The 23,539-nt window shown below is 40.9% G+C and overlaps 1 pseudogene; it reads left to right on the forward strand.

The window, feature by feature from the left end:
- The first annotated feature begins 20,944 nt into the window (after positions 1 to 20,944).
- On the forward strand, positions 20,945 to 22,516 carry LOC137946586 (probable phospholipid-transporting ATPase 7; annotated as a pseudogene).
- The last annotated feature ends 1,023 nt before the right edge of the window (positions 22,517 to 23,539 follow it).

The following is a 23,539-nucleotide window of genomic DNA, read 5'->3' on the forward strand; positions in this document are numbered from 1 at the left end:
ACATTCTTTTCTTAAAGCAATAGGCCGAGTATCAAATTCAGGCCCATACATAGGAGGAGAAGGACTTACCTCAGGTGGATCTGACAACTCCACAGGTGAAGGTACGGTCGGTGCATCAGGGGATGGATCCACTTCAAGATTGAATGGCACAAACGGACAAGGAGTAGTAGAAGGACAAGTCCATCCTGGAGGAGCATCATGGGAGGAGTAGAAGGGAGTATCCTCAAAGAAAGTCACATCCCTAGAGATAAACATCCTCCGAAGGGTAGGATTGTAATAGACATAACCTTTTTGGGTGCGAGAGTATCCAAAAAAAATGCACTTCATAGACCGAGGATCAAGTTTATTTTTATGTGTATATGTAACATGAACAAAACACGTACATCCAAACACTTTCAAAGGAAGAGAAAAAGGATCTTCACCATTAAATACACAGATTAAGGAGTTTTATGATGAAGGACTGATGAAGATAACCTATTAATGAGAAAGCATGTTGTAAGTATAGCTTGAGGCCAATAGAAATAGGGTACCTTCATGGAGTAGAGGAGGCCTCTAGCAAATTCAAGAAGATGACGATTCTTCCTTTCAGCAACACCATTTTGTTGAGGAGTATAGGCACATGATGTTTGATGAATAAGCCCATTACTCTCACAAAATGATTTGAAGTCATGAGACATGTATTCCTTAGCATTATCAGATCTAAGGGTTTGAATTTTCTTCCCAAATTGTGTCAAGACCATAGCATGAAATGTTTTAAACAAAGGAAGAATTTCGGAACGCTCTTTAAATAGATATAACCAAGTCACTCGAGTAAAATCATCAACAAAACAGATAAAATATTTAACTTGGGAAATATTTGAGACACATAAAGGGCCCCATACATCAGAATGTATTAGCTCAAACGGAGCAGTACTTGTAGTTGTAAGACGAGGAGAATATGTACTCCTGACATGTTTACTTAATTGACAAACCTCACAAGAACGAAGTGAAGGGGTAGATGGATGACCAAGTCGGTTGTGCCAAAGTTGGGCCTCAGATGTAGTGGACGATAATGCAGCTAATGGTGGAAGAGTGAAGTAGTACAAACCCACCTTTTCATGGCCGCCACCAATGACCCGATTCGTAGTGAGATCCTGAAAGACACAAGAAGACGGTGAGAAGGTGATAGAGCAATTTAATTGTTTGGTCAATTGGCTAACCGAGAGCAAATTTAAAGGAAATTGAGGAACAAACAAAACATCTTGAAGGGGAATAGTTGAAGTAAGAGAGGAGAAACCTTTGCCAAGGACCTTGGTTTGGGTACCATCAGCAATAGTAACGAATTTATGAGGATAACAAGGAGATAAGGACTGCAACAAGTGTTTGTTACCTCAGAGATATTCGGAGTCCCTGGAGTCGATGATCCAAGAGGAAGAGGAAGAAAGCATACCGGAGGCAATAGTAGTGGTAGTAGTAGATGATGAGGGAATAGATGATTCCATGAAGGACTTCATTTTCTGAAATGCAGCATAGTCCTCAACCGTAAGAGTCACATTTTTGGATGATGAATCAGCCTTATCTTCATTTTTCTCAACGTTAACTGAGACTGGGTTAGCTGTGGCCCAATCAGGCTTGCCATGAAGTTTCCAGTATGATGCCACAAGGTGGTTCTGACGGCCACACTAAGGGGGGGTTAGTGCACATGACTCAGGACATGATCTTCAAGCGCATTATGCAGTTCATGTCCTGATGTCGGTAGGGGGCGCCGAAATTCATGTCATGTACATGAATATACATGAACCAAGAGTTCATGTGTCAAGAGTAACGGGCGAAAAGTGCTTTCCGCCCGATTTTGAGAATCATCCACTTGACTCTCTCGCGCGGGCTCTCTCTGGCTCGACCGTCTCTGTTTTTTTTTCATTTCGATCGTTTCATTCCCGCACACAGACACTCTCGTTCCCGCAGCCCTCTGTCGTCTCCGTGAAGCCCAAGCTCTCTGCTCGCTCTCTCGTCTTCGCCGTCTCTCTCCGGTCTCCCTCTCTACTACCTCCGTCTCTCGCTGCGAGTGTCCTTCCGGCATCCTTCTCCATCTCGAACTCGTTCTCCCTCTGAACCTCTCGCTCATTTCTCCCTCTCTCTTATCCCTCTCGGCCTCCCTCTCTTCTCTCTGTCTCTTCTCCCTCTTTTCCCCCTTGCGGCATCTCACTCCCTTCTCCCTCTCGCTCATATCTTTTCCCCCAAAATTCCCTTTGATTTCCTGCGATTTTCCCTAATTCAGTTTTGGTTTTCTTCGATTTTGACGTTGGGCTTCGATTTCTAAATTTCCAATTCGATTCAGCATCGATTTTCTCGGTTCGGCTTTGATTTCAGTTGTCGGCTTCGATTTTCCCCAAATTTCAGAAGGTATGACTAAACCCTAATTTTTTTTCTGATTAAATGAGTGTTGTATTTGATTTAATTTTAGTTCTAGTGTCTAATTTGGGGTTATTTGTGCATAATTGTGGGATTTAGTGTTACGGATTAGGGTCTAAAATTTTTATTAGGGTTATGGTTTAGTGTTTTTAGGGTTTGGTGCTTTGTATTTAGGGGTTAAGTTTTTAGGGTTAAGGATTTATGGTATTGTTAGGGTTTAGGTTCTGGAATTAGGGTTTAGGTTTTTTTTCAATTTTTTTCAGCTAAGGTATAATGGGTGATAGGGTTTAGTTTGGGGCTTTTAGGGTTGTTAAGATATAGGGTTTTTTGTTTAACTTCTGGAATTAGGGTTTGGGGTATAGGGTTTAGGAGGTTTTGGAGTTATGGGGTCTAGGGTTAGGTTTTAGGAGGTTTGGGAGGTATGGGGTCTAGGGTTAGGGTTTAGGAGGTTTTGGAGGTATGGGTTAGGGTTTAGGAGGTTTTGGAGCTATGGGTCTAGGGTTAGGGTTTAGGAGGTTTTGGAGCTATGGGGTCTAGGGTTAGGGTTTAGGGTCGAGGGTTTTGGAGGTTCTCAATTACGGTTTACGGTGTTTAGTCCAATTCAAACAAGGTTGAGTCGCCTACACGGGCGTCCATTAACCAACGAAACCCGACCCCCATCACTGACGAGGTACAGTTCGTAGTGACTGTGAAGTCATATGGGGCTCTACCAGGGGTGTTCGGTGAATTTGGACTTGATGTGTGTGTGTGTGTGTGTGTGTGTGTGTGTTTGCATTGTTTTGCATCTCAAATGGAAATAGTTGATTAGTTTTGGAATGTTTTAGAATGTTGTTTAAAAATTTTGAAGTGCTATGGAATATTTTTGCCATGTGGTGAGGAGATTCGGGTGTTATAAATATCCACCACATGGTATTTTCTTATTTGTGGTTTTTGTTTCGTGACGGGTAATGGTAGTCTGATAAAGTTTTTTCCATGAGGACAATCTCGGATTTAGATTGAAAATGGCTGCAAGAAAACAACCAAATGGTCGACCATATGACTTTTGGAGCTTTGAAGAAGACAACAAAATGCTCGATCTTTTAGTCGAGCAGGTATATATGGAGAACAAGTTGCCCAATGGTGTTTGGAAGCACGAGGTATATACGGAATGTGTCAGTAAGTTCAATGAAGACGCTGTCAATAAAAAAACTATTGAGCAGTTTAAGAATCGAACAAGATCATGGAAGAAAACATACCAAACGGTAACGAGCTGTCTCAACACTAGTGGGTTCGGTTGGGATGCAACCACACAACGAGTTACTGCATGTCATTCTGTATGGCAAGAGTACATTAAGGTCAGTAAATCATGATATATTGTAAAACAGTTTGTATTGTTTCGCATTACTAAGAATGATGTTTTATTCTCGTAGGAGCATAAAGAGGCTGAGAAGTATAGACAACAAGGTTGCCCCCTTTACGACAAATTGGCTATTGTAGTCGGAAACACAATAGCCGTAGGGAATGGTAGTACAACTCCTATAGATCTGTGTGATGAAATTATCCATGATGAGTCGGCTCCTATCCCGATGGATGAGCTTGACAATGTTGACATAGTTATGGGAACTCTACCGCAATTCAATAGTGGAAATGATTCGACAGCGGATCAATCTTGTGGAACTAAAGGGCCATCTTCACGTCGTCGTAGAAAGAGAAGCGAATTGCCCACTGAAGACAATAGACAATTAATTGATGTAGTTGGCCAGATCGCTGATGCTATGAAATGTGTTATGGAGTATAAGGAACGCGATGTCGAAGAACCTTGGGTCAATGCCCTCATGGAAATTCCGGACCTGTCAGAGGCACTGAAGTATGACGCTCCTGAATGGATAAATACGCCAAGTAAGAAGACCATGTTTTTAAAAATGACAGTGGCGGAGCGGGTTAAGTGGCTTAATTATTGTGCAAACAAGTAATTGTAATGCGTTTTAAGTACAATATCTTTTTTGAGAAGATTGTTATGTATTAAAGACGATGTTTGAATTATAACGTTGCTAGACTTATCAGTATGGTTAAAGTTCCTATTTTATATGTTTGTTGTCTTAATATATTATGTGGATAATATGGTGGATGAGTATTGATGTGAATATGATTATTGAGTTTGGATGAATAGGTTATGATTAAAGATTAGCTATTATTTTTGTTTATGACTATTTAGAAGTTTAAATTTGCAGATTCTCATGGATATTATGACAGAAGAAGATATGGATGTAATTATGATTGGAATGGCATGTATGATTGTCGTCATAGTAAAATACTATCTATGCCCTAGCAACAGAGGTGTACCACGTTCTTATGGGATGAATGGTCTGTTGTATTTGCAAAAGGCCTTAGACAAATCTCCTGTTAAATTTCGAAAAGTTTACAGGATGAATCAAATTGTATTTCACAAATTGGCAACAATACTTAATACCAGAGGGTTTTTATTAGCGACAAAGACCATCTCAGTGGAAGAACAACTTGCCTATTTCCTCCTAACTGTTGGTCAACAACAAGCCTATAGTGTCATAGCAGAGATGTTTGATAGATCGAATTGGTCCATAAGTAAATATTTCAACAAGGTGTTGGATGCTATCCTCAAACTTCACTCTGATTATATCAAACAGCCTTCAGAAAGCACACACTCGAGGATTTTAAACAATTCAATGTTTTATCCATACTTCAAGGTAACATCACTTGCCCTCTATTTAGATTACTATACAAATTTAGTCAATACTAATGGCCTCGCTTATATAATTAGGATTGTATTGGGGCTATTGATGGAACGCATATCAAAGCAAACATTCCGCTTGAAGAACAACCAAGGTTCTGGAACAGAAAGGGTTATCTCTCACAAAATGTGATGGCAGCATGTACATTTAACATGCAATTCACTTATGTACTAGCTGGATGGGAGGGATCAGCAGCTGATTCTCGTGTACTGAAGGACGCATTGACTCGCCGAAATAGACTATTTGTACCTGAAGGTAAATAATATATTTTATGCAGTAATATTTTATCTATTTTATCTTTAATTATTTAATGTAAAAAATATTTGGTATTGTAGGTAAATATTATCTAGTCGATGCTGGTTATGGAAATGTACGAGGATTTTTGGCTCCATATCGAGGAACTCGATATCATTTGCAAGAATTTGGAGATAATATTCCTAAGAATGAAAAAGAATTATTCAATCGAAGACACTCGTCTTTGCGGAATACTATTGAGAGAACTTTTGGTGCTTTAAAAGCTCGATTTCAAATATTGAAAGGCACTGCTCCATTTTCTTTTAAGGTGCAAACAAAAATTGTCCTTGCTTGTTACATATTACACAATTATATACGTACAGAGGATTACAATGATATATTTGATTTGGAAGATGATGATTCGGATGATGAGTTTGGTGGAGGAGGTGATGGGTTCAATTACGTGTAACGGACGATACAGACAGCGATGATAGTGATGGTCTTGTGGAAGAGGATACCCAAGTAACAAGCTTTCGGAGGCAGCGTGCATTAGAATCCACAAGAGCCGCACAATTTCGAGATGACATAGCGACTTGCATGTGGAATGATAACTGATGAGTGTATCTTTTATTGTATTTGAACATGTGTTGTTCTTAAGTACTAAACTTGTAATTTGATGATTTTAATGCTAATCACGAACTGCTTATTACAATAAAACTCTATTACATTAGTAATAAAGTTGTATATTTATTTATATATTATATTTATTAAATTTTATTACTCTATTAAACTAGATATTTAAGTCTGATAAATAAAATATAATTACAATATGTATTTGATCAATTGATTAATTTTAATTTTTTGGAAATATATTATCAATTAATACTACGCATACTTCGTTTTTAATAAAATAATTCTTTATTTACTCATTATATTTATTTTTTATTTATTGTATTATATTGGTGATTTAATAGTGGTAATATTACGTACAAATATATAGTGTATTAAAGTTATGATTAAATCAATTTTTCCTCTTAAAACATTCATTTTTAGGCTATATTATAATTAATCATGTGCGTATTTCATTGCTTCACGTAATTACTGTATTAATGCACAATAACATATCTAATTCAATTAATAAATATATTAATATATTTTAATTATACATTAAATAAGTTACTCGTGTAGTAATAATGATGGTTTTACCCAATTTGGGGTTCGAGGATTATGTTGTAATTATAAGTGTACTGTACAGGTTTAGGGATTCTCTTGTTTTTTATGTTTTTCTAATTAGTGGGCACTATTCACTGGAAACTGTTTTCCTGTACATGAAGGCGTCAACACTAACACAAATTCTTACCTGATCTTCATGTACATGACATGACATGATCTTCATGTTGGTCATGACTTGATCTTCAAGAATCCACTTTGGGGCACTAACCCCCCTAAGTGCAAAGTTGAGGCTCAGTACGGAAAGAATTTTGACCCGTTCTACCACCTCTATTTTCAGCCCCTCTCATATTTATGCCCCGTCCTCGGGATGCGGGAGATGTTCTCCGATTGCCAGAGAACATCGCCGATGGAGCATCAATAGGAGGAGGGGATGGATCCGTTATCCTAAGTAATGTAGCACTAATATCATCGAAGGATGGAAGAGCAGAAGAACTTAGAAGTTGAGTTTTGGCCACCTCAAGGTATGGTTTAATATTCGATAAGCAAATGGCTGCTGCCAAAGCTTCTCTTTGTCGTTCTTGAATGGCAATATCAGTGGAATATGGCTGGGCTAGTTCCATTCTTGAAGAAGACCGCAAAACCGTGCCAAAAATTCGTGAATATTATCTCCATGTTTCGTATACAGCATGTTTTGTAAGACATCATATATTTTTTATAATGAAGCAGTGCTTGAGTAAAGCTTCGTACAAATGTCCCATATGTTCTTGGCGGTTTCCAAGTGGACCACATTGTTGGCCACCTACTCTTCCATGCTATTAATGAGTCAGCTTATCACCATGTTATCATCCTTAACCCACTTGTGGTAGGACGCATCTTCTTCATCAATCGGAGGAGGAAAGTTAACAATGTGGCTCAAGGGATCACGAGTAATAAGAACCCTCCGAACCGATTGTGACCAGCTCATGTAATTGGAGAAACCACTAAGTGGAATTGTAGTAATACGGAGTATATCACTCTTATTACTATTGTATCCAATCTCCATGATGAGGCAAGTAAAACATGGACGTCAAGGGAAAAAGCCTTCTTCAAAGAACAATTACTCTATGTAATTTGAAGAACCCGTAGACCAAATCAATCACCAACAAAAGAGGACAATAACCAATTTCTTTCACAAGGGCAAACACCAAATTATCAACAAATTTGTGCCTTTAGAAAGTGATAATAACATCCAGCCATCACTCAACTTCTCTTGTATTCATAAGAACAAAGAGAAGAAAGTAGATGCAACCGATTAGGCCTTAATCCAAACTCTAACACAAACGAGCAATAGACAAAAATTTAGAGAAGATTTAATGACAAATCAAGACACTTGGAAGAGATTTATCTTCAGCTCATGGGAGACTTCAACGTAAGAAAAAAATCAATTGTTGAAGTTAAAAAAAAAACGGAACTACAAAGGGTAAATGGCTGTTGGCATTTCATAAAACATATCATGGGCATCCAACAACATAACACAAACCCATGAGCAACCTAAAGTAGGAGAAGATACAACAACATGTGCTGGAATTCTACCTCAAATGAGATAGATCCAAATTACATAAAGGTAATTGAATTTCACCCATCAATCTTAATAAGATGCAAACAACAAATGATCTTGATCACTCTTGTAATTGATTTACAAGGAGTCAAGATTATAACATCAATTTAGTCATAGAAATAAATCTTTACAACATATAAAGATTTATCTTGACTTGATGTGACTCAAAATTCAAGAAGTAAAGAAAAACAGTAAAAAGGAGTATGTAAATAAGAAAATGAAACAAAAAAAAAACGTAAATAAGAAGATGATGAACTTATCTCTTTATGACTGAACTCCTTTTACAACTTCTTGAACAAATTTCATAATAACTCCATGAAGAGATCCTAAACTCCTTGTTCTGGTACCATGTAGAATTTAGGATTTCATGAAAGGAACTTTAGATCAACAAGAAAGAAGAAGAAGAACGTGGAAAAAGAGAGTTTGGATTAAGGGAGAAGAGGGTTGCATCAAAAAGAAAAATGAGGGCTGGACAAATTTTTGGAAAGAGAGGAGAGTGCTTCAATACCCTACCTCTTAGCCAATGCCTTTATTTATAGTTTTACAATACCCTTAAGGCTACAACTTGATAAAACAAAAGACATAAAAGGAACACATATTTACACTTCTATGCCATCTTTATGGAAAATACCATATTTTACACAAATGCCACTCCTTTGACGTGTGGGCTTCTTGTCTTGAGCTCGTGGGCTTGAGCCCATCTTTCAACAAACACAACAGACACCAAGAAGAGTCCTCACCCAAAGCAAGCACGAGTTAAGAAAGCAAAAAGCACAAGCTGAATTGATTTAGAAGACTTGAAGATATAGTGGGTATAGTGGGACCCACAAATATCTCACGAGCTGGCACTCTTATCAAGGTGCTCTGGGAGATCATGAGGGGACCACAAGGATAAGACTACGAGCTGGCTTATCCATTACATTCACGTTAATAATGAAGGACTCCTAGTTCTACTCAAGTTAGGCTTCTAGTAGTTTAGTTTGAATAGACTTACTTATATTGAAGAGATAGAGTTGGAATATAATTAGGATTTAAGGACAAGTTGTATATGGACTCTACCTCCTCCTATACTATAAATAGAGGTATTGTAAGTCGAAATTAATCAAGGTTATACATTCAATCCTGAGTTGGTTTCTCTCCATCTCTCTCCTTGCTTGGCGCAACCTCGTCTTCTCTTTTTATTTTTTCTTCTCTCTACCCAAGAGCTTTCCTTCCTTTTTCTCCTTTTCCTTTCTTCTTTCTCTTGTTCGTGATCATGGAAAAGGGATCCTAAATTCAACATGGTATCAGAGCAATACTTTTAGGATCCCTCGACAAAGAAATGCTCTAAAAAAGTGATGATCAACACCACTCAAAGAAGACTCTTGTATGAAGGAAGAACACTAGCCGAGAGATAAGTGTTCAAATTTTTTTTTATGCTACTGGTTTTTGAATTTAGATGATGATTCAATGATGAATATGTGAATGCTTTCATCTTATTATGTTATGAATATGCATGCTCCTCTATCTAGAAGAAGCTATCAAAATAGTTTTATAGGTTTGGAAATTCTGTTTGCCGAGACCAGTCCATATTCTAATTATTGAATTTTTTTTTTCGTGGGATAAGAGTTCCTTGATATAGAAGATTTCTATTGAGCCTCTTATAGTGGTTATTTTGAAAAAAATATAATTTAGCATTGATGCTATATTCACATATACCGAGTTGTTTGAAGAAGTGCTACTTGGTGTTATTAGAAGTTTTCTGAAGAAGAGCCTGTCATGGCTGATGATAATATGAATATCAAAGGTGATATATTAAGAATCACCACCATACCCTTAAGTGGGGTATCAAACTTTATGAGTTGGTCCACCTCGGTTAGGAGGTTTCTCATAACCAAAGACCTACTAGGTCACATCACTACCCGAGGACTACTTGTTGATGAAAAAGATATTTTTTATATGAAATGGCCGAAGCATGATACTTTGGTTGGCTAATAAATAGCATGGAAGAACATGTCCCTAGTAATGTTATTCATCTTGACACTGCTAAAAAAATTTGAGAGACATGTACTAAACTATATTCATGCCCTGATACATTGCATAAACCCTATAATATTCTCCATCGAATTTTGAATACTAAACAAGGAGAAAATATTCATGAGTACTTCGCACAATTCAGAGGCTTTCTTCAAGAGTGGAAGTTAGCTCAGCCCTCCACCACTGATATTTCTATCCAAGATAAACAAAAGGAGGCACTCATTATTGCTATCTGTCTTGCCAATGTTAAACTTCATCTTGAGATTGCCAAGAGTCAAATGTCAAGTGCTTTATGTTGTCCCAAAGTTCGATAATGTGTGTGCAACATTATTTCGTATACCAGACACTTTGTTATGGTCCAAGATTTCCACAATACGATTCGTAGAGAAAAATGAACAAGAGAACGAAGAAGAGAAGAATCGTAGGGAAGAACAAGGAGGAGTGGAGATGGATTGAATGGCGATAGATAACCAGGCTCGTCAAAGGGAGTCCTGCACCTTGGGTTCCAGGAGAACGCAAACCCTGGTTCGTTGAGGGAGAACGCAGATCCCTTGTAACTTTCTTTTTAGTGTTCCATTCCTTCTTGATGACCTAATAAGCAAGGCTCGAGCATAGAGCCTTGGAATATTATAAATCCTGCCCTCGTGGGCTACCTACTTGACAATAATCAATTTAAATGACGTAAATTGGCTAAGTTACTGAACTACTTCATTGAGTCACTGACTCGTCCGCATCGCCTCTGGACTACTCGTTGTGCTATGGAGTCCACAACATCACTCCCCTTTTGGAGAACGAGCTTGTCCGCGAGCTCGGAGGTAGGGTAGGCGTGCCGTAGGTTCCACCTACAAGGAGGAAGCAAATTTTTTTTTTTTTTTTCGGAGTTGGCCTGAAATCCCGATTGCCCGGGTGCCCTTTCTGTAGTGTTTATCCCATCCAATAGACCAGCCACCATGGCTTCATAAGCCTCTTCATTCAAGGAAGCCACCAACAGCCATGCCAAAAGTGCAGTGAGAGCCTATGCTGGAGGGGAAATCCTCTGCTTTAGTGAAGCATCTAGAGAATCGGGACACCTCCCCCACACGTCTCTTTGTCATGGCATAAAACCAGTAGGGTAGCATCAAGAGCATGGGGTATGTCCCTAATTGTGTGACGCATGCCTGCCCTCTCAGACGTAGGTCCCAGAAATTGGCATGTAAATCAACAATTCCAACTGCAACAAGCTCCTCATAATGCCAATTATCATCCACCGTCACCATAAACTTGGAGGGGTAGGATGGGACCAACGGTTCTCCCCACTCAGCTGTATTGTCACATTGTGCTGGGACCCCCGGATAAGCACTGGGAAGATTTAGGTGGGGCTTTAAAGAATTGCAGCTTTTACTGTCAACTGCCATTCTGATTTCATTTGCCTGACACGTATACCTTGAGGGCATTGACCTGTCCATTGCCTGCCCGTGGGAGTGAAAAGGTTCCCATCGCAAAGGGTATCCAATTTGAGCAAAAATCTCTCTGCGGTCATGTAATAGAACGTCCAGCTGAGATGAAACCAAAAACTGATAATTTGCATGCTGTGGCATGCTACCAGCAACCACAACAGGGATGCTGCCCCAATTTGGTGATCTGGCATGTGCTGTCTTCAGAAATGTTGGAACCTGACCCAGTTGGATATGTCCACCCATATTGGGACCCGGGAACAAGAAAGCATGAAGGCTGTGCCCTTTGTCATTAATACCAAGATACAGAGTTTTTGGAGCAAGTCCACTCCCATTATCAGCAACAGCGTATGGGTGCCAACACCCTTTGAATTTAAGGAAAGATCCTCCATGCTCATGGCAAGAAACTTTAGAATGTGAATCATGTGCAAAATAACAGGTCTACACATTGACCCCATTGAAGAATGTGCAATAACAGCAATTGACCGTAGCACATCAAGACAGCTAATCGTATAGATGATTTTAGACCATTGAGGAACTTTTCCAGCAAACAACTCAACAAGAATGGCTAATGTCACAGCATCTGATTCTGGCACAACATAGTCCTTGTGTGGGACAAATTCACTATCCACTGCTACTTCCAGTTGAGTAAGAACTTCATCGAGCCCATTGCTACCAGTTAGCAAGGGAAGGTTTAGTACTTCAGACAATGACGAAATCTGAAGAGCTGCTTTTTGCATAATGTTTAACAAGGCCATACCAATCCGTAGCCCTTTAACCAGAGAGGCAAATGTGTTGACCTCGAAAACATCCCAGACCCCATCAGATGCAAGCACAACGAACTGAACCTTCTCAGTGAGAACCTTGTGAGCGAATTCAGGGAATGAGATCACCCCATAATCCTGTAAACAAAAATCATCAAATGTCCTTGCCATTGTTTTATGCATTTCCTGAATGGTTGCATGTGGGCCCAGCATTCTTGCATGAGGCTACAAGTGACCAGCAACCCATTTCGAATATCCCTCTTTGTCTGTCTTGAAGTGGAAGAGTCTCAGGAAATAATCCTTAAAAGTAAAGATAAGTGCCTGGGTGGGAAAGGAGTGGATAACATATGCAGTATTGTCCTCCCACAACGACACAAACGCCTAGTCCTTGATTTTGCTTGCAAAGCAATCATCCCTGCCCTTGTAGTGTTCATAGAGCCGGCCAGATTTGAATATTGCAGCCTGATGATGGATGAAGAGCTTCACCCACTCAATTGATTTAGCTGTTGTTGTCATAGTTCCATTAGAGCAAACACAACAGGTTGAGCAGCTGCATGTTGTCACACGTGCCAATGCTGCTGCCAAGAGGTCCCCAAAAATTGCTTGAACTGGTGCTGAAAGACCAATGCCTCTAGGATGGCTATCATACTGCAACAATCTTTCTGAAACAAAGCGAGTAGTATGGGAATTTGCACATGCTGAACCCCTGTTCCGAAGTAATGCATGTAATGTACAAAGGTACCACATTCAAAAGAGCATGAAAAGCAGCATGCGGGCCAGCACGAAATGACTGAAATTGATGCTCTCCTGCTGGTTTTACTGGCTGGGGAATCCGAATCCAAACTGCCTGAGATGCATATGAAAATTCGGAAGAGCAAGGTTGACTATGTCAAATATTTGATTACTACCTTGCCAGGTGCGATAGAACCCAAACCATGTGGTTGTTACGGTACATGAATTTGATTGAGCAGTAGTCTTGAGCTTGTTGCCTGCTTCTGACACCACAGGATAAGCCAGGTTCCCACCCATAACATGTATATCTATGTAATTATGTGACTTTGTATAAAATTTCAAGTCTGCTTCCTGGCAGACAGTAGGCTTCTCTGATAGAGCAAGAAGCTTTATATTATAGGTGCTTCCTTGATGCAGATAAATAGTTACTCCATAAACTTCATTTCCAATGGAATTCCATGAGTTTGTAGCAGCTTGTGAAGGATCTGAAAGTAGCCTTTATGCCGAAGAGTCTTTACTGCCCCATCCAATCCAGAACCAAAGTACTTCTCATCCTATTGCAAACACAATGGGTGTTCAAAGGCAGCACAACATGAATGCTGCTCAAGAACCTCTTGAAGTATTGCCCACCCACTAACAGGAGACTGCATAGCAGCTGCTAATACCAGAATTTTGTTGGCTACATGAATAGGACCCTTCTGGAACAGTGAACTCATCTTGATATCAATTGGCACGAGGTCCACCCAGTACCCCACACTTGTCTGAATCCTGCTGAGCATTTCCACGATGATCTTGTAGGTTACAGCAAGCCCCTCTCTGGAGTCGCTCTTGTCCTTGGCATAATTTTCAAAACCCGTAGACGAGTGGGGTTCTTTTTCCACTCTATTCAGAGGTATCGTTTCCTGGGTGTTTTGGCAGTAATGTCTCCACAAAGGTTGGATCAACGTCCCAGACATTGAAACTGATTTGCTGATATTCTACAGGTTCCCCATAAAATTTGACCTGAAGCTTGTAAAGGCGGGTGGGCGTACCAGCAGTATGAAGACCAACCAGCAAAATGCACACAACATAAACCGCCGGAAAATTTTTTTCCCATCCCCACAACAGAAATGTCGCTGTTGTTGACCGGTATCCCAAAACAGAGGTTGCCTTTCCCCAATTTTTACACAGAGTGTTGAGGAATTCGAAAACTCACCTGGCATTGATGTCGATGAGTTGAGTGGCCATGGTACAAGCTGGAAGATAGCCGATTCCTGGGCACACTGGGCATCAATTTTACGGGAATTTGGCTCTGTCCTGTTTCCACCACCTTCGTCGCCTACAAGAACTACCGTAGGAAGCTTGTCCCCACGACGAATAGCAGAGGCATCTGGCCAAGATTTGTCATGGAGCCTCTCAGCTCGGGGATTGCCAGACTCCCCACCTTCGGTTTTCACAACAGTGGGTTTTGGCTTGGGAGTTCCATGTTCGGAGGAATTAGGTCGAACGAAAACCAGTGAACCCACATCGGCCTTTTCCGAGGAGGTTTGAGGCTGAACGACTTCGGAATCGGGCTTTTCTGAAGAGATTCGAGGTCAAACATCTTCTTTTGCAATGGCAACCCTCCTCTCTGCAACCTTATCTCGACGATTTTCGATGACAGCCTGAAGTATCTTCTTTGTTTCGAAGATTAATATTGTGTGCAGGGCACGCCTCTCTTCCCATAATGTTGTGTGCAGGGCACGCATCTCCTCCCATATTTCTGAAAATATTTCTATGCATGTTGCGGCTATTTTATCTCGGAACGAAAAATCGCTCATTGTGAACCTGCTCTGATACCAAGATGTTATGGTCCCAGATTTCCACAATGCGATTCATAGGGAAAAATGAAGAAGAGAACGAAGAAGAGAAGAATCGTAGGGAAGAACAAGGAGGAATGGAGATGGATTGAATGGCGATGGATAACTAGGCTCGTCAAAGGGAGTCTTGTACCTTGGGTTCTAGGGGAACACCGACCCTAGTTCGTTGAGGAAGAACGCAGATCCCTTGTAACTTTCTTCTTAGTTTTCCATTCCTTCTCGATGACCTAATAAGCAAGGCTCGAGCATAGAGTTTTGAAATATTACAAATCCTGCCCTCGTGGGCTACCTACTCGACAATAATCAATTTAAATGACATAAACTGGCTAAGTTACTGAACTACTCTACTAAGTCACTGACTTGTCCGCGTCGCCTCTAGACTACTTGTTGTGCTATGGAGTCCACAACACATCTTCCCCCACTACTGATGTGTCATCTATGTATTCTGATCATAGAGGATCATCCTCTTACCGCGGCTGAGTCCGAGGAAGAGGTTATAGAGGGGGCCGAGGAAGAGGTGGAAGGACTAGTACTAGCAGAACAAATGATATTAAATGTACTCAATACAAATTTCCTGGCCACACTATAGATCAGTGCCGTTACAGGGCATGAACTTACTGTGGTAGATATGACCACTATAAAGAAATATGCTATAAAGTTAATGACAAGTCATAATCGACAAGGGCCAATCAAGCCCTTATTACTGATGCACAACAAGACCATCCCACAACATTAGCCGCATAGAAGATTATTTCTGATGAAGAGTATGAACTATTTCAGAAAATGAAGACCATGCTAGGGTCTTCTCCTAGTCCCTCTACTACTACTGTTACCACTACTGCTTTAGGTATGCTATCTGCCTCATCTTCATCCTGGATAATTGATTCTGGAGCCTCCGAGTATCTTACAGGTAACAAAACTTTATTACATTCTTTATCTCCGAGTCTTTCACACAAGTTTGTTACCATAGCTGACGGTTCTCAAACCAAATTTCAAGGAAAAAGGTTCCACTTCTATCACCCCATCACTTCCGCTCACTGATACTGTTTTTGTTCCTTCTTTTCCTTTAAACTTACTCTTTGTGAGTCAGCTTACAAAATATTTTAATTGCTCGGTTACCTTCTCACCTACTTCATGTGTTTTTCAAGATCTTATAACGAAGCATGTGATTGGTGGAGACCATGAAAAAGGGGGGCTCTACTACTTGGACGTTCCAGAGATCAATATGGTGTCTACTACTGAGAATGAGACACGATTATGGCACAATCGGTTGGGACATCCTTCCATACAGTCTCTTCATCATATGTTTTCGTCTCTTAAGATAAGGTCAAAATTCAGTTGTGAGGTGTGTCAATTAAGTAAACATAAAAGGAGTACATACTCTCCTCATCCAGAAGTCAAAAGTGACATTCCTTTTTCGTTGATTCATACTGATGTTTGGGGGCCTTTGAGTGTCTTTAATATTTCTCAAGCCAAATATTTTTTCACTTTTATTGAAGATTTCACTCGCACAACTTGGTTGTTTATTTTTAAAGAGCATTCTGAGATACTATCTATTTTTAAATCCTTTTATGCAACGGTACTCACACAATTTGGTTAGAAGATAAAAATCCTCCGGTCTGATAATGCCAAAGAGTATATTTCAAAAGACCTTGACTCATTTTGTCAAGAGAATGACATTATCCATCAGACATCATGTGCTTACACTCCTCAACAAAACGATGTAGCCTAACGAAAAAATCATCATATTCTTGAGGTAGCTCGAGGTTTATTATATGCCATGAAAGTTTCATACTTTTATTGGCCCATGTTGTACTTACAGCGTGTTTCCTTATAAATCATCTACCGTCTACCATTCTAGGGAATAAATCCCCCTACTCTAAACTATTACCACATGATGATCTATTTGCATTACCATTGAAAGTCTTCGGTTGCCAATGTTTTGTTCATAATACATTGCCTAGGCAAAGCAAACTTGAGTCTAAATCTATCAAATGTATTTTTTTGGGATACTCTCGCACACAAAAGGGTTATGTTTGTTATAGTCCTCCTTTGTGACGTTTATTTGTGTCTAGGGATGTAACATTTTTTGAAGACTCATATTATTCTAATAGCGCTCCACCTGGTATGTCATCAGTACCAAGTTCTCCTCGACCGGTTGTGCCTCGTGATATAGAGATTGTTCAGCCCCCAAAGACAGTGGCCGATACCACACCTGCCGAGTTGTCGGATCCACCAGAGGTAAGTCCTTCATCTCCAATCATTTTTGGTCCTCAATTTGATACTCACCCTATTGCTATATGAAAAGAACCTCGATCATGCACTCAACCTTCTACTTCTCATCCTATTTCCAATTTTGTGTCTCATCATTGCCTCTCACCATTACGTTGTCAGTTTCTTTCTTCTATTTCCTCCATATTTGTTCCACAGTCATATCAGGAGGCTCTACAACATCCAGGGTGGAAGGCAGCAATGGAAGAAGAAATGAAGGCACTCAATGATAATCACACATGGTCCTTGGTTCCTCTACCTATAGATAGAAAACCCATTGGTTGCAAGTGGGTTTATACAGTTAAACATAATCCGGATGGGACTATTGCACGACTGAAGGCACGTCTGGTTGTAAAAGGTATGCTATGGCATTGATTATGATGAGACATTCTCTATATACAACAACCACCTGGATATGTGGTTGAGGGGGAGTCCGTATGTCGCCTTAAAAATCTCTATATGGACTAAAGCAGTCCCCACGGGCATGGTTTGAGAAATTTAGTCAAGCCATCATATGGGCAGGTTTTTACAGATGCTCTGCAGATCACTCAATATTTGTTGAGAACACAACACGAGCTAAGGTGATTCTAGCTGTTTATGTTGATGACATTATTTTATCTAGGAGTGATTATGAGGGCATTCAAAAAATAAAAGAAAGAATATGTGCTGAATTCAAGACGAAGGATCTTGGATTACTGAAATATTTTTTGGATATTGAGGTCTAACAATCCAGACATGGGATTGTTCTATCCCGAAGAAAATATGCCATTGATCTACTAGAAGAAACAGGTATGATGGGATGCAAACCAGTATACTATGGATGCAAATACAAAATTATGTGGAGGGACTGGAGAAGATGTAGATATTGGCAAATATCAAAGGTTTGTTGGACGACTTATTTACCTACGGGTAATAAGGCCAGACATTTCATATGTTGTAAGTATGGTAAGTCAGTATATGCACAAACCACAACTTAGTCATTGGCAAGTACTTGAGCGAATACTACGTTATCTGAAAGGAGCTCCTTGAAGGGGGCTTCTCTATAAAAAACATGGACACTTCAACATTGAGGGATTCGTGGATGCAGACTAGGCCAGATCCCCAGATGATAGAAAATCTACTTTTGGATTTTGCACGATGGTTGGAGGAAATCTGGTTACATGAATACCCGATTAATTCCCGTTCATACGCAGCCAATTTTTGATAGCGAGTTGCCAACTGCCGACTGAAATAAGCAATGGGGTGTGACTGCTGTTGTAAGACAGCCCCAATGCCCCCACCAGAAGCGTTGCACTTGACCACAAATAAATCTTCAAAATTCGGAAGCTGTAAAATAGGTGTAGATGCGAGAGCATCTTTGAGGGCCTCAAAGGACTATGTTGCCTCCACGGTCCAATAAAAGGAATTCTACTTGAGGGGATTTTTCAAAGGGGCTGCCAACGGACCGTAATTCCGAATGAATTTGTGGTTATAGCCTGCTAAACCCTAAAATCCACACAAAGCTGAGCACGACTGAGGCTGTGGCCACTCCCAAATTGCCCGAATCTACTCGGGATCCACAGTGACCCCGTCATGGGATATAATGTGGCCGAGGTAAGCCACATGAGATGCCGCAAAGGAGCATTTGGATTTCTTCAAATAGAGCTGATGTGCTCGTAATAGTTTAACAGAATCCGTAAATGCGCTAAATGCTCTTCTCTGGACTTGCTATATATGAGTATATCATAAAAAAAAAAACGAGTACGAATTTCTGACGATAAGAGCTAAATACCTCATTCATCAGTGCTTGAAACGTTGAAGGAGCATTTGATAACTGAACGGCATGACCACAAGCTCAAAATGGCCGTGATGCATGCGGAATGATGTCTTCTCAATGTCGAAGGGGTGCATGTGAAGCTGATGATATCCCGAGCGTAAGTCCAATTTTGTAAAGACCACGACCCATGTAACTCATCTAGGAGCTCCTCCACTACTGGAATCGGGAACTTATCCTTCACTGTTTGCGCGTTTAATTCATGATAATCAATACAGAATCGCCACATGCCATTGTGTTTCTTCACAAGCAAAATAGGTGAAGAGAATGGGGACCTGCTGCTGCGAATAAGGCCCTACTGTAACATCGCCTGACATTGTCTCTCTATCTCATCTTTCTGGAGTTGTGGATACCGGTATGGTTGAACGACCACCACATCAGACCCTGGTTTCAAATAGATCCGGTGATCACAGTGCCTCAAGGGAGGCAGCCCGGATGGCTCATGGAAGAGGTCGGAGAACTCATCAATAAGACTATCGAGAGTGCTGTCCGGATTGTCCTGGGCTTGTATAGAGTGAAGGTGATGTGGGTTGTCCACTTGACTCCCCTATAGGAGCACTCGACAGACAAAACTCATGGTTAAAGCAGAGAAGTCCCACAGAATGGGTCCCAATGTTTGTAACCATTTAATGCCCAATACCATATCAAAACCTGCCAGAGGAATGACAAAAAATTTAGCATCAAATAAAGTAGAACCAATGGAAAATTTTACCGCCTTGTTGATCCCGTAGCTCAGAACTTTCTCCCCATTGGCCACTGAGATTGTGGTTGTCGGATGTGGAAGGATCTATAACTGTAGATGCTGAGCCACCGTTAAGCTAAGAAAATTGTGGGTACTCCCCGAATCCACTAGCCCCACAAGTTCCCGATCGAGGACAAGAGCTCGAACTTGCATAGTTTTGGGCGATTTCCACCCAGTGATGGCATGCAAAGATATTTTCGGTGGTTCCTCCTCGACAATCTCATCCGTGTCCTCTAGAATATCTGATTCATCCACTTCAAGCCAAAATAACTATTTACACTAGTGACTTGCCTGATACTATTCATCACAGTTGTAACACAAATTCTTCGACCGCCATGTTAACCACCTAGCCAATACTACCCAAAAGACCGGCCTGTTAGGAGTGGAAGGCATAGGTACTTAACCCTAGGACCCTAACAGTACACCCCACCTTCGCGAGCCGGCGTCCACGACGGCTTAACTCTCAACGACGGGGGACAGGTCAAGATCCTATAATCCCTTATGCCCACCACATCCGGGGCTTGTGACACCCGCACGAGGAACTCCCCTCCGGGATTCGAACTCGCGACGTGGGAGCCCGCTCTGATACCAAATGTTAAGCACTTAGCCAATAGTACCCAAAAGATTGGCCTGTTAGGTAGCGGAAAGCCGAGTACTTAACCTCAGGACCATAACAGTACACCCACCCTCCCGAGCCGATGCCCACCGCGGCCAGGATTAACACACGCAGCTGCCAGCCGGGATTAATCACACGCAGCTATCAGGACGCCCATGATTAACACACGTAGACACCCCACCTAGGAATAGAACTCGCGACGTGGGAGCCCGTTCTGATACCAAATTTTAAGCACCTAGCCAATACTACCCCAAAGACCGGCCTGTTAGGAGCGGAAGGCATAGGTACTTAACCCCAGGACCCTAACATCTGCCAACCTCGTTTCATCATCCTTGACTTGGTGCGAGATGCACATGTTACTCTACCAGACCCACAGGAGCTGCACAGAAAGATTACAGAGGGGGGAATGGATTCTAAGTGGTCCATCCAGGATTCACTTATTTGTTAAAAATGACAGATTTACCTTCCGCACACGTTCTAGTTGATTCCAGCCATTCTCTTGGCTTATCATGACAGTACACAAGAAGGTCTACAAAAAACTTTGCAGCGTATTCGAGCCGATTTTTATTGGCAGACTATGAAGACTTCCATTGCGACATATGTCTCAGCCTTATGTGCAGTGAAAGAGGTTGGTACTGCAGTTTTGCTTCTTGGAGATTCAGAGCTTTGTAATACCCACTACATCTATGGTGTGGTTATTTTTAGTAGTCCAGATGCGCAAGTAGTCAAAAATTCCACAAGCTCACCTTCTAAGAGAAGCTGCATACTGAGAAAGATGGATAAAATTATCTATGGTCTCTTTATCATGCTCATTTTGGTTTCCCTTGTCACTGCCATTGGGTCTTCTTTATACACAAAGTTTGAAATTGTGAATTGGTGGTATCTTCAACCCGCTGAAAATGATCCCTTCTATAATCCACAGAATCCACCTTTGGCCAGAGGGCTACAGTTCATAAGGGCACTTATGCTTTATGGTTACTTGATTCCAATCTCTCTCTATGTCTCTATTGAAGTGGTCAAAGTATTACAAGCTATGCTCATCAATTGGGATGTACAACTGTTTGATGAAGAAACATGCACCTCTGTTGAAGCTAGAACTTCAAACTTAAATGTAGAGCTACGTCAGGTTGAGATGCTCTTGTCTGAAAAATCTAGAACACTCACTTGTAACCAAATGGTGTTCAGAAAGTGTAGCATTGCAGGAGTTTCATATGGGGGTGACGTAAGTGAAGTTGATGTAGCTGCATCACACAGAATGAATATAGATTTGGATAAATTCGTGTTCAGCTGTGACAGGTCAGATCTTATGAGTAGTCCAAGTTTTGATAATTTTGATTTCTCAGTAGCAGATAGTACTACCAAAAATCAAGCCCATGGTCACCTTGTTTCGGAGTATCCTATCCTTTCTAGTGGACATCTTCAGAAGCATTTGCAGAATGAAACCCCAATTAAGGGTTTCAACTTCAAGCATGATCGGCTAATGCACAATAACTGGGTCAAAAGTGGCCGTATTTTTGAGATAGCAATGTTTCTCATGGTTTTGGCCCTATGCCATATTGGACTACCTGTTGAAGAAGATGACACAGGCAAGTTGACATATGAAGCTGCGTCACCTGAAGTAGCTTTCTTAGTTTCTTCGCGGGAGTTTGGGTTCAGATTCTCTCAAAGAACCCAGTCTGGCATGTCAGTTAGGGAACTTGATCCCAATGGAAATGAACTTGAGAGGCCATACAAGCTTCTAAATATTCTAGAATTTAGTAATTTCCATAAAAGGATGTTTGTCATCGTGGCGGATGAAGAAGGACAGATAATTCTCCTATGTAAAGGTGCTGCCAGCATTATCCTTGATATGCTTGCGGAAACTGGCAAGTTATATCAGCCATAAATAGTGGTACACCTCTCAGATTATGCAGAAGATGGCTTGAGAACTCTGACATTTGCATACAACAAGCTTGATTCATCAGAGTACCCAATCTGGAGCTTAATATTTGCAAAGGCCAAGACTACAGTTGGTCCAGAGAGAGAGAACTTGCTGGAGAATGCATCTGACATGATTGAGAAAGATTTGATCCTCTTATATGTTGTCAGCTACCAGATATCATTTGGTCTAGTAAGTTGGTTGATGGTATCTAAGATTTTCCCACTTTGAACTAGAGGTTGCACAGTACGGTGTATGCTTTAAGATCAATAATTGTTGTAAGTAACAGACCCCATGGAGATTGATTCCAGAGGAGCAAGACTAACCACAAAAAAAAATTGTTTCTTTTGTAGGTGGAACCAGCAGGACCGTTTCGCACCCCTCAAAATTTACGACGGACACAGTTCAAGTGGGTGCTACTTGGGTTGATGTAGATAAATCGGCAAGCCTACCCACCTTCGAGCTCACGGTCGAGCTCGTTCTCCAGTAGGGGTGTGATGTTATGGACCCAATAGTGAGCCAAGTCAGGCTGAGACACCGTGGCCGAGTCAATTACTCTGACTGAGTTAGCTATGTAGCAATTTAGTTTATTTTTAGGTTAAATGCCATAGAGGGGCAAAATTGTAACTCTCTAGAACCATAGATCATGAGTCCTATTTAAGGGACATCAGGGAATGAAATGGAAAAAAATTGAATTTGAAACATAAACAGGGTGAAAGTTCTCCTCCAATGAACCTAGGTTGCAGACTCCCTCAGAGCCGTAGGTTATGGACTCCCTTAGAGCCGAGTTATCCCTCGCCGTTCGTCTCTACGATTCTTGTCCCTTTCTTTCTCTTCTCCTTCGTTATCACCTTCGTCTTCCCCAGTGAATCTCCGTGTTGATCTGGGACCATAACACCAGCACTTTCAGGAGGAATTTTTTTCGTCTGAGCGGAAAAAAATTGAAGTTTTCATCCGCATATCATCCTTAGACTGATGGCCAAACAGAGGTGGTTAATCGCACCATCAAAATGTATCTATGGTGCTTTGTTGGAGATTGGCCGAAGCAATGGGTTCAGTGGCTACCATGGGCTGAATACAGTTACAATACTTCATTCCACTCCACGCAATCCTCTCCTTTCAGGGTTCTTTAAGGGAGGTATCCCCCACACCTTCTCTCTTATACTAGAGGCTCCACGTGAGTGGACGCCATTGATCAGGCACTCATTGATCGAGATCAGGTATTACATACTATTATTGATCGTCTACAATGGG

The sequence above is a fragment of the Aristolochia californica genome, unplaced genomic scaffold (genome assembly GCF_029961685.1).
Source record: "Aristolochia californica isolate CCGP_79_NKW_82.1479 unplaced genomic scaffold, dmAriCali1.0.hap1 SCAF_12, whole genome shotgun sequence".
Taxonomy (NCBI): domain Eukaryota; kingdom Viridiplantae; phylum Streptophyta; class Magnoliopsida; order Piperales; family Aristolochiaceae; genus Aristolochia; species Aristolochia californica.